Source organism: Lissotriton vulgaris, chromosome 8 (assembly GCF_964263255.1).
Source record: "Lissotriton vulgaris chromosome 8, aLisVul1.2, whole genome shotgun sequence".
In the NCBI taxonomy this organism is placed as follows: domain Eukaryota; kingdom Metazoa; phylum Chordata; class Amphibia; order Caudata; family Salamandridae; genus Lissotriton; species Lissotriton vulgaris.
This window is the reverse complement of record NC_141696.1, coordinates 139,128,389-139,141,370: the sequence shown is the minus strand read 5'-3', so window position 1 is coordinate 139,141,370 and position 12,982 is coordinate 139,128,389. Positions and strand designations below refer to the sequence as shown.

At 47.8% G+C, this 12,982-nt stretch overlaps 1 protein-coding gene across 1 annotated transcript in view; it reads left to right on the top strand.

The window, feature by feature from the left end:
- The window catches only part of PPME1 (protein phosphatase methylesterase 1), a 171,423-nt gene that overhangs the window by 70,229 nt on the left and 88,212 nt on the right, over positions 1 to 12,982 (top strand). The window lies entirely within an intron of this gene.

Here is a 12,982-nt window from a genome sequence, read left to right as displayed (position 1 = left end):
AGGGCCTCGGAAGTAAGTAACCGGGAGATTTTCTTAATTTTCCTTAATTGAAAATGGCTGGAGGAGACTACCGCGCTAATCTGGGGCGTCATGGAGAGGTTGCTACTGATGACGACTCCCAGACTTTTGACACAGTTGGCGGGGCTGGGTGGACTGCCGAGGCTGAGAGGCCAGAAAGAAGAGTCCAAAGGGTTGAGGGAACCCCCGACAAGAACGAGCTCGGTCTTGTCGGGGTTGAGCTTCAGATGGTTTGAGCTCATCCAGTTGCTGATAAAGCACAGGGTATTTTGGAAGGTGGCAATAGAGTCAGCAGAGGAATCAATGTTGAAGATTAGTTGTATGTCATCAGCATAGTTGAATGCTGTGACATTAAACTGACGGAGGGCACGGATAAGTGGGGAAAGATACAGATTAAAGAGGAGGGGAGAGAGGGAAGAGCCTTGTGGGACACCACAGGACAGTTTAACCTGGGAAGCAGTGAACTGGGATAGTCTGACAGCTTGATGGCGTTGGGTCAGAAAGGATCGGACCCAGGCCAGAGCGGTGCCCCGGATGCCAGCCTCCCCGACACGGTCGACCAAAATCTCATGGTCGACCGTGTCAAAGGCGGCCGACAAGTCCAGGAGGACCAAGGCCTGGCAGGTGTTCGCGTCCGCACCCCTGCGCAGTTCCTCCATAACAGAAAGAATGACGGCTTCTGTTGAGTGCGCAGGTCTAAATCCAGCCTGCTGGGGGTCCAGTACACCAGAGTCTTCCACAAAGGAACTGAGAGTGTGAGTGATGTGCGACTCTAGAACTTTGCTAAGAAAGGGAAGAAGAGACTGGCGATGAGCGGAGGGGGCCCAACCCTCCCTCGCACTGCCCCGAGAGAGCGACCGTCTACTGTGCGCTGCAGCGCGGCCGTGTGCCGTCTGAGCCGCCGCGTGTCCACGGTGCATGAGCGCGCCACCCTCTCCTCAGCGGCGGCCGCGAGTGATGCGGGAGGCATCTCAGTGATTTGGGGAATTCACCAGCACTATATGTCGGCGGGCCCGGGATGGGCCTTCTGAAGAGCTGCGACCTGCTGTGCAATAGCGCTCCGCCTCCAGCCTGTGAGCCTGAACTGCCTGTAGCCTCACCAACACTGTGTGACCCTGCTGCTGAAGGGCCCTCTGCTCCCCTTTTGTCCTGTAAAGCACTGGCACAACCAATGTGAGTGGAGAGGGGGGGGGGGGGAAAGAACAAACAAGCACTGGCAAATCCAAAAGGAGAAGGAAGGAATCACGCAGCAGTGCAAGGAGAGCCTCTGGCAAGTCAAGTAAGGAGAGAGTGGGGACACCAAGGGCTGGAGTGCCCTGAGAGTGGGAGGAGATCACGACACAGCACCACGTGGAGCACACAACGCCATTTTGTTTCTCTGAACCGGCCAAAACGCTCAGGAACACTCCCCGCCAGGCGCCAATGCAGACGACGATAACGCCGCTGCGCCAGCCCGCATCCCGTTCCAGCACGCAGCGTCAGGAGTCCTACCTCCTTTCAGTGAGCTAGAAGATCCCGCGTCAGCCTCCCCCCGGTGGAGAATATGGGTCGAACGCCTCAACAACTACTTCGTCGCGAGCTGGGAGACGGACAAGGCGGTGAAGAGATCCCTGCTGCTTCACTATGCAGGGGACAAGATCTTCAAACTTTTCAAGCATCTGCCCAACACAGGAGCGGAAGATGACTATGATGGGGCTGTAACAGCGCTAAATGGCCATTTTGACCCACAACTAAACCCAGATTTCGAGGTCTGCAAGATCGGACAAGCCTGCCAGAGGGAAGGAGAATCTATGGACATGTTCTACACACGCCTCCGGGAACTTGCCAGCACGTGCACTGAAGAACACCAACCAAAGGAAATCAGGAGACAACTAATCAAGGCTGCCGCGACAAGACCTTACGTGGACTCATACTGCGAAAACCAAGAATTACGCTAGAGGACATACTGGTATTAGCCAGATCACACAACCTGTCTGCGGCTAGGGCAAATGTAATGGATCCAGCCTTGACCAAGTCCCATGGAAAGCCAGACTCCATCAAGACCGAGCGAGCTGATGCAGTGAGGACCAAGCCTAGAGGAGAAACATTGAGAGGACCAAGAAGAGACGCGTCCTGACAAAGATGCGGATACTGTGGCCACGAACCACATGCTGCTAAAGACTGTCCCGCCCAAGGGAAAACCTGTACCAATTGCGGAATACCCATACACTTTGCATCCGTCTGCAGGAGACGCAACTAAAACCAAGAGTTCCGAGGGCAGAATCCCCCGGTGCAAGCCGTGCGACAACTATCAGTGACATACACCGCGCCACCCAACCACGCACCAAGGAGACCGGCGAAACACCTGCCAACAGTAGAAGATTCGTCAGAGGATGACCAGGAGGAGGCATACATCGTATCTTTCGCATGGGAAGTCGAACAACGCCGCCGACCACACCCACATGCATAATCCAGGTCGCAGGGACCGAAGTGAAAGCGGTCGTTGACACTGGAGCAACAGTGAACTTCATGGGCCTACAACAATATCGAAGCCTACGCCCTCCCGTGGTACCATCCAAAACCTGAATATATGTGTATGGAGCAGACACGCCCCTGCCGCTAAAAGGAAAGATCCCGGTACCCATCAAGGCAGATGACCTGGAGGTGATGTTATGTTATTTATTCTTTTGTATAGCGCTCGGCTACTCAAAAAGAGTGTCCCGGCGCTTTATTGGAAAAGGAAAACTGCGACAGAATAACATAACACCGATAAGAGAAAGAAGAGAGTGCCAAACAAAAACTCACAAACAAAACAGGCTACTGAGTAAACAACCAAGTTTTAAGGCCTTTTCTAAAAGCCAACAGGCTAGTAGCTCCCCGCAGAGCAAGCGGCAAAGAGTTCCACAACTGTGGCAACAATCCACGTCATCGACAGGGAAGCTGATACTCTCCTGAGTAGCCACACTGCTGAGGACCTAAAGCTAATTGCATTTGCCAAACAAATCCGGACGTACCAGGTAGAAGAGCTCCTCGGACAATTCCCCGAGCTGTTCCAAGGCCTCGGTTGCATCAAGTGTGAGCCCATCAAGCTACACATGGACAAGTCAGTCACCCCAGTCGCCCTGCGACACATGAGAGTTTCATTCCACTTGCGACCGCTCGTGGAGAAGGAGGTAGAAGCTGTGGAGGAACAAGGAGTCATCGAAAAAGTATCGGGGCCGAACTATCTTCGCCAGGCCAATTCATGGACCCCGGGTGATCGGGAAAAGTTTTTAAAAAATGTGGCGAGTCCGTCATGAACTGAGTGCCACTGGAGATGGCATCCTGCTGAGAGGACCCCGGCTAGTCATCCCTCAGAGCCTCGCAACTGGCAGTCCAGTTAGCCCACGGAGGACACCAAGGAATCACCAAGATGAAAGCACGGATGCGGGAAAAGGTCTGGTTCCCAGAACTTGAGGACATGGTAGAAGAATATGTCCGACGATGCTCATTGTGCCATCTGACAAGTGGCCCAGAGAAGCACTCCCAGTCATCACTGAAGAGGCCTGCACAGTCCCATGGTCCAAAGTAAGCGTGGATTTTGGATGTTTCCCAGGGAGGAGGACACACGCTTGTCATCATAGATGCCTACTCAAAATATCGTGCGGTGGAACCCGTTGTGTTGACTGCCTTCAATCATATTGGACCAGTGTTAGAAAAAGTCTTCGCCCTGTTTGGTTTTCCTCAAGAAGTACGCGGTGACAATGGTCCTCCGTTCCAAGGGGCCGAGTTTGCCACCTTCCTCCAACAACGAGGCATATCTCATCGCCGCATCACCCTTCAGTGGCCCCAGGCCAACGTTAACGTTGAACGCTTCATGCGCACTCTGAACAAGATGTTCCGCATAGCGGTCATGGAACAAGTAGATCCGGAACAAAAGCTCCATGAGTTTTTGAGAGAATACCGAAGTACCCCTCCCTGCATGACCCAGCGGAGCCCGTGGGCCCTCATGCTCCATGGCCCCCACCGTGACCTGCTCCCTACCTGCCCAGGATGGTCGTCACCTCAACTGGACGTTGAAGAAGTGCAAGAGAGGAGAGTGTGCCAAACCCAGGATGCAAGCATCCGACGCCGTGCCACCCCAAGAAGGATTAGCCAGGGAGCAACAGTCATCCTGCGGAGCCGACGCCAGGGAGGAAAGTTCCAAACAAACTACGAGCCTGGTGCCTGGACCGTCACTGCTAACCATGGTACCATGATAACCGCACGCAAAGGAAGTATCCAGAAACATCTCGTGGTTCAAAGAGGTCCTGCCAGAACATCGCAGGGAGACCTCAAGTGACCACATGAGTCCCGTAGCTACTGCGGTCTCCGGAGAAGGGACGGAAGAGTTGGAGAATGGCGAAGTAGGTGAGGCCCTAGCAGAAAATTGCTCATCCCCAAACAAAACTTGCTCTGAGAACCCCGGCCGGAACAGCACAGGAGGTCGTACTGGCACCCAAAGATACAGCCTGAGGCCGAACCCCCACCTGAGTCAGCGGCTAAGAGACTATTTATTTATTTATTTCTGGTATTTGTAAAGCGCGACACTCATCCCATGGGATATCAATGCGCTGTAAAACAAAGGAGACTGCTGAGACTGTGCTGGGGAGTTAATTTTTGGGAAAGAGGTGAGTTTTTAATTTTTGGCGGAATTGAAGATAGTTTGTGGTGTGTCTGAGGTCTACAGGTAACTCATTCCATCTTTTAGCCGCCAAGTACTATGCATGCTGACGAGGCCTAGAGCTTGCCGACTAAGGTTCATGCAAGTACTGTGTGTTTATATGTTGGGTTAGAGAACATTTGGGGACTGTTGTAGTCTGTTCGAAAAACTGCTATAACAAAAGGACTGAGTTTGATAGGGATGTAACAGTTGGTGGTCTAGTTGTTGCACCCACGACATCCGCAGGCCAGGCGTGGCCTGCGGGGAGTTAATAAATGAAGGACGGCCGCTCGGGGCACGCCACTTCCGAGCTGATGACTGGTGTGGCCTCCTGTCTTTAAGCGCAGCGCTCCTGCCCCCGCGCTAGGCCTCTCATGCCCAACGGGGCCACAGGTCCTCTTTAGTTCCGCACACTGCAGTTTTCATTCTTAGGGTTTGAAAGCTAGCAGCACCTGTTATGTTTACTACGACTCACTGAATCATGCATGCCAACATTTTAGAAAAGGAATGTGGGAGATTTGTGAAAAATAATCCTGAGAATGTATTTTACCCATTGACTTCTATTGAAGCTGAGGCAGTTACAGGTGGCAAACAGCCGAAATAAAGACATTTTTGGGTCTCGCCCAGGGCCAGACTAGGAACCTAAATCAACCCTGGCCAAGTGCCCGGCCGGCCGTCCAGGGGGTTGGGGATGTGGCCGAGCTGTTTGCCAGGGCTGGTTTCGGCCGATTGTTACAGGGTCCAATATTGCATCTATGCTGCAAAAACTGCCCTGTAACAAAAACTGCCCCCATGGACCCAAAACTGGCCCCCACCCTGGCGGCCCACCAGGGAAATGCCCAGTGCCTGCTACGGACAGTACAGTCTGGCCCTGGTCTCGCCTGGGCAGCGCTTGCGCTGTCTCTTTGAGATCTGCTGTATTCCAGTATGGACTTAAAGCTCTGCCCATTTTTCACCCATCTTTTCAATTGGTTCCTATTACTGTCCTTTGTAAATGTTGGCTTTTGATTCGTGAATAGGCTTAGTAGTCCCTCTATAGTACCTCCCTCTTTTCTGTTACCGCCCACGAGGACAGCCCCTCTTTCATGTGTCCTTACTCACTAGCTTTCATTAACAGTTAGTGTGCACTATTTAGATAATTATGGCTTGTTGAAGCAAGCATGACATGTTGTCTGGCGTTTGCACCCCGCCCTGGTGGCCTGGTTGGGGTATCTGTGATGCTGCAGAGGAGATCATTCAAATTGTTCTTTACTATTACATTACCAGAGTAATGCTTTTATTTGACTAATAATGAATTTTATTAGTATTTGCAGCATGCCACGCTTTAGCTCCACACCTTTACAGATAAAGACAGCGTGCCGCGATTGCTTTGAAAGTAAATAAATAGAAAATAAAAGGCGTGTGGCTGCCGTGTTTGTTTTTCATTTACTTACTTTTGTAGCAATCTCAGCACGCTGTGCTTTATAGTTAAACATTTCAAGCTACAACACAAAGGTCTGCCATTACTACACAAGTCAATAAATAGGTTTCGCCTTCACAGCGCTTGTGCTGTGCTTGTGAAATGTCTTCTATTTAATAGATCTTAAAAGGGAGCTCTTATCAGTTCCCGTAGCCGAATTAGTGTCCATTCGCTTTTGTGTTCAACTTTTCATTGTTAACTTCCGCTTGCTGCTTGCTGCACTCGTTTACGATACTTCTACTAAAGCTGCTCACACTGTTTAAGCCGCAATCGCTGTCAAGATAAGATCTCTTCCCACGGAAAAGGCAGACTGCTTCTGCCAGTATCCTGGAATGCTTGCTTTTTATTACTTGTGTAAAGTAGATGCTTAAGCCTGAACGTGTGTGGCATTTCCTATTTATGCCTCGGTGCACTTCTTTGCACTTTGTAGGCCTTATCGGATTGATTATTCTATTTGGTTATTCATAATCAAATTCTAAATGTTGTATTAAACATTGCCCATTGAAAATAAAGTTTATATACAAGAGCTATGCTATATTTTGCTACTAAACAGGCAGACAACAGGGCCATGATTTGAATTTGAATTTTGCAGCAGGTGCAGTAGCACCAAGCCCAAAAGTTGTCAAAACTCCTCTAAACACCTAATGTTGCTATACTTTGCTACTATACAACAGTCACAATTGCAGTTTAAAGGGGCTTGATTTAAATGATGCAGCAGTGGCACCGGGCCAAAAGTTGTCATAAGTCCACTAAACATCAAGTATTGCTATATATATTTTACTACTAAACAAGCATGAGACTCCCTTGGGATGTGATATGTTGCGCAATGTAAGTATCCAGACTAGACTAAAGAGGCAGTCACAAGTGCCGTTATCTTTCGGGCACTAGGGTAATGATTTGAATGGTGAAGCAGTTGCACCGGTCCTAAAAGTAGTCATAACTCCTCTAAACACCAAATAATTGCTATATTTTACTACAAAAACAGGCAGTCACAAATTAGTTATCTTGCAGGCACTTGAGGCACGATTTGAAAGGTGCAGCAGGTGCTCTGGCACCAGGCCTAAAAGTTGTCACAACCATGCTAAACACATAATATTGCAATTACATCAGTTCATTCTATAATTTCCCTCTTCCATTTCAATTGTCAACATTTTGCTATTACTTACCTGCTCTATACCACTTGTAACAGCACAGTATATTTCCTTTTTGCACATAAACAAGACCTAACACTTTGGAAGACTTTTTGTAAATTATGTTTAACTACTACTCAGCAAGCTACAACTTACAACAAAAAACTGCTTATTAATAATCACATAGGTGAAACCTAATCATTTACCAATGCTGCTATTGAAGCAGTGGCGGCACACCGCACTGTAAGTTGAAACATCTTAAGCTAAAAAGTAAATAAATAGAACAAAAAAAAAAGGGGGCAGACGCCGCATTTATTTACTTTGTATCAGACATGGCATGCCGTGCTTTAGCTTTAAACATTTAAACTTAAACCACAGCGTGCCGTCACTGCTGCAAAACGAACATTTTCAAAATGCATCCGACAAAATCAGGTTAGTTTTGAGCACAATGCCTTCAGCTTCAAAATGGCGTCCACGATTTTGTTTTGTTCTAAACATTTTACCACACTAAGGTGGAGTGCAGTAAACGTTTTTGTTTTTTCTTGGTAAGCTGTGTAGAACAAAACAGAAGCGAGGTCGGCATTTTAAAATTTGCAGGCGCTGAATATTTTATCCAACTTTTGCGTTTAGCGGTTAGCATGGTGTGATTAGCAGAGAGAGGTACCACCTCGTACACTCGTCCGTTAACAGGACATGGCCGCACAAGCGTGGTTTTTAAATTAAGCACTAATCTAGAGTACGGCCTGTTGGCCATTTTCCATCTGATTGCTAGTTTCCCCCCACACTGAGGGTTTTGTATCACTTTTCTTTAACTAATTTTTGTTGACACTGTGCTTTTTCTACTTAGTTGGTGCTGTTGCGTGAGTCACGACATCTTTGATAGGCAGGGGGCATGTACTGTCTTTTTGCTTCCAATGTCCCTATCCGACAGGTTCGGGGTCACTGCAGCAGAGGTGGGAAAAATCCTTGGTCGGTGCCCAGGGACTCTGCTCTGCTCAAGTGAAGTGAGTACTTCCCAGGCCCTGCACGGTAGCGGGAGTGCACAGGGCCTTCCCAGTGCACAGCCAGTAGAGAAGTGATGTCACTCACTAGTGGGACAAAGGTAACCAGCGTCTTGCCTCACAGGTCAGTTATCTCTTCACACCGTCCTGTCCCATGGCACTTCCAAATGCAGAACTAGCTGTCCAGGTTTCTACTGTATGTGACTGAAACCGAGAGGTTCCTTGAACACGGTGCCATTCTCGTGAACCTTCTCACCTGGAATACCCAGGTTGTACTCCTGAGTACGCATTTACATCAGTCAATGGCCATACTTGTTAGATTTTTATTACATTGTTCAGAATATGAACGGAAAATATAATTTGCCGGAGTGCTCCTTTGCAGTCGGGAAGAATACAGAGAAATGATTAAGTGAAGGTAGAACGAGAGAAAAGAAGTCAAAAAATCATTTAAGTGTGTATGTCCAACTTGCATCACTCTGTTGGGGTGAGGGTTATTTTTGGTAATTTCTAGAATTTGTTTGATACGCGGGTATTTACTTCTTCCTAGCCATCTGACACATCTAAGGGGGAGTTCACGAGTGGCCCAGTACATTGATGCAGTAATACTCTGTGCACTATTACCTTGCAGTGGTTCTTCCCCAGCTCAGTTCATCCTGAGTTTTGTAACTGGAATATGCAATAACATGGAGGAATCAGTGGTTTTGAGCCAAATCAGGCTCTTTGTTTGCTAATTCTGACCAGAATATCACCCGGACATTCTGCTTGCTTTAAAAAAAAAAAAGTTATGTCATTTTATAACATGCATAATAACATGTGAATGCAGCAACACAGCATTATAATATTCCAGATAGCTGTCCGGCTTGTTATGTCGCTGGAGTTGTGCTACGAAGACTACAAGCACAAAGTGCATTGTTTGTTTCTGGCTTTTCCAGTGCTTCACATTATGGAACAGCAGTGAAAAATGCTTGTAAACTAAAAAACTTGACGAAATAACTGTCATTTACAATGCCATTAGCTCTAACTTTCACAAATGCGAAACCTTTTGCCTAGCAAATACTTGGCTTAAACAATCGGGAGTCTCTCGCCTGACTTGTGTCTATTGGTATGCATGCTCAATTTTCGTCGAGCTGGCCTACTTGTTGTGTATTTGCTCAGTTCCCGATTCTTTAAGACCATGCAACCAATTTCCCTTGAAAATATTCTGAAGTTACTGAGCATAATTTAGTTGACATGCTTGTTGAATGTTGCTTCATGAGTGTTATTTAGAAAAGAGAGATGGCTGTCCTATATAGTCATTAGTTGCCAAGTCAAGTCAAGTCAGAGAATTTATATAGCGCACTACATACCCATAGGGTCTCAAGGCGCTTGAGGAGGGGTGGGGAATTACTTGTCAAATATCCACGTTTTAAGTTGCTTTCTGAATGCTAGGTGGTTCTGGGTAAGGCGAAGGTAAGTGGGAAGTGAGTTCCAGGTTTTAGCTGCTAGGTAGGAGAAGGATCTACCTCCCATGGTGGTTTTGTTGATGCGAGGTACAGTGGCAAGGGCTTGGTTGGATGATCGTAGCCGGCGGGAGGGGGTGTAGAAGGAAAGTCGTGTGTTGAGGCATTCTGGTCCGATTTCGTAGAGTGCTTTGTGTGCGTGGGTTAGGAGCCGGAAAGTGATCCTCTTATTGACGGGAAGCCAGTGGAGGTTTTTCAGGTGACCAGAGATATGTTCTTTACGTGGGATGTCTAATATGAGCCTGGCTGAGGCGTTTTGGATCCGTTGGAGTTTTTTCTGGAGTTTAGCGGTAGTACCGGCGTAGAGGGTGTTTCCATAGTCCAGTCGGCTCGTGACCAGAGCGTGGGTGACCGTTTTCCTAGTTTCGGTGGGGATCCAACGAAATGTTTTTTTGAGCATGCGAAGAATGTTGAAGCAGGATGAGGAGACGGCGTTGACTTGTCTGTTCATTGAAAGTGAGGAATCCTGGATGACGCCCAGGTTCCGAGCGTAGTCTGTCGGGATGGGTGCTTTTCCAAGGGCTTCTGGCCACCAGGAGTCGTCCCATGCGGAGGGGGAGGTACCTAAGATGAGGACTTCTGTTTTATCCGAGTTCAGTTTCAGACGGCTATGTTTCATCCATTCGGCTACTTCTTTCATTCCTTCGTGTAGGTTAGTTTTGGCGGTGCTGGGGTCATTGGTGAGTGATAGGATCAGTTGAGTGTCATCCGCGTAGGAGATGATGTTGAGGTTGTGTTGGCGGGCGATGGCCGCGAGGAGGCTCATGTATACGTTGAAAAGGGTGGGGCTGAGTGAAGATCCTTGTGGTACGCCGCAGATGACTTCAGTGGCCTCTGACTTGAATGGTGGAAAACACCAAAAACAGGGTCTGGGCTCTCTGGCAATAAGGACAAGCCTCACCAGAATAATGATAAACCAAAAACAGGTTCCAATATTGCCACGTTATTCTACACTGGATCCCGGGTGATCACTCGAATGACTGAATGAAGCAGTAATTCTCAATGAACCAGATTTCAGAATAAATCATTTCTTTTTTATTTTTTGATTTAAATGCATGTGTCTATTTCGTATGCGATTTTTTGTATTTTATAATCAAGAAACATTTCATTAGTTCAATTCTATTAAACTGAACACAAATTCAAAACGAAACAAATGACATTAGGCAAAAACAGTAATTACACAGACAAATATCCACTCACACTCGTCAGTCATACCACACAAGACAATCAGGATATATTTACAATTATTTACAAACAATATAGTATCACAGTGGAAAAATAAAGCATTGGAAAACAGCAGGTCAACAAACTAATTATTTTCTAGAATGATCAAGGATTCCTAATGCTGAGTAGAAGAGGTCTACGCGTTTCGATCACCCCTGGTTTCGGGGAAATCTCATCAGGACCAAATGCCTGTAAATGGAGAACGAGATAGAATCAACACTGGGGGACAAAACCAAACTCCTCACAACGCTACAGTGTGGGGAACAAATGAACTAATCGTACCTCTCAATGGGCGACTTTACTTTTGTGGATGTCACTGTGGGCAAAAAAATGAGGTGGGGTTAGGCCTCTCTGGGGTGAGCGTCTACAGGGCAGAGATTCAATCATAACCAAAGCATTCATTCGTGTCTACTTACATCTTTTTACGCCTAATGCGGCTGTTGGTGCAATTGTTGAGCAGCTTGGGTAGTTGTGGGTTGCTGGGGGGGCAAGGAATTGGTTTTAGTAAGATTGCGGGAAGCGATTTGAGTCCTTATCTCTCATTTCAGACGTTCGCGACTTACTGTTTTGTGGGTAGCGCAGGGAGTTCACGTTTCTCTATGTCGGGCTTGAGTGAATCTGTAACGTGCTCCAGAAGCCTGAAAGTGGAATGGAGCTTGAATCAGAAAACCAAACCAATTGAAGCTGTCGCCTAGTTTACGAGGATATCCTAGCTTAAATCAGCGTCTTACCTGGAAGCGTCGTGTCCGCTATCTGCTAAAGGGGGTCTGCGCTCCTCGGTCTCTGTGCGATTGTGTCCAGTGACCGGTGCCTTCCAGTCGGTAAACCGGCTCTCGCGTTCGGTTGAGTTAAAACTCACTTCCTGGTTGCCCGAGGATTCTGGGGATTGTAGTTTGGCCCGTTGCCATGGGGACGGGCCGCGTTCAGGTGTCTAAAGTGTAGTAGCCGTAACTCACGGTCTAGTGGGGAAACAGCAGTCTGGGTCTCAGTCAAGTCAAAGGCGATAAAGTTCAGAGAGTTCGTTGAGACCATTTATGGCGGAGTTGAATTTCACTATCAGCATTGCTTCAGTGTGAGACAATTTCTCCTCCATGTCACCGCCTCTGGGGTCCTTTTCAATTTTTGCAATTACTGTCCATCTTAATTCCTCAACGGTGTGTTTGTGGTTGGTCCAATGGTTCACTAATGGGGCAGTTAGCACATTCTTTTTTATGCGTGATTTGTGCTGGGCAATGCGACAACACACTCCAGTCAAGAATGGAGGAGAAATTGTCTCACACTGAAGCAATGCTGATAGTGAAATTCAACTCCGCCATAAATGGTCTCAACGAACTCTCTGAACTTTATCGCCTTTGACTTGACTGAGACCCAGACTGCTGTTTCCCCACTAGACCGTGAGTTACGGCTACTACACTTTAGACACCTGAACGCGGCCCGTCCCCATGGCAACGGGCCAAACTACAATCCCCAGAATCCTCGGGCAACCAGGAAGTGAGTTTTAACTCAACCGAACGCGAGAGCCGGTTTACCGACTGGAAGGCACCGGTCACTGGACACAATCGCACAGAGACCGAGGAGCGCAGACCCCCTTTAGCAGATAGCGGACACAACGCTTCCAGGTAAGACGCTGATTTAAGCTAGGATATCCTCGTAAACTAGGCGACAGCTTCAATTGGTTTGGTTTTCTGATTCAAGCTCCATTCCACTTTCAGGCTTCTGGAGCACGTTACAGATTCACTCAAGCCCGACATAGAGAAACGTGAACTCCCTGCGCTACCCACAAAACAGTAAGTCGCGAACGTCTGAAATGAGAGATAAGGACTCAAATCGCTTCCCGCAATCTTACTAAAACCAATTCCTTGCCCCCCCAGCAACCCACAACTACCCAAGCTGCTCAACAATTGCACCAACAGCCGCATTAGGCGTAAAAAGATGTAAGTAGACACGAATGAATGCTTTGGTTATGATTGAATCTCTGCCCTGTAGACGCT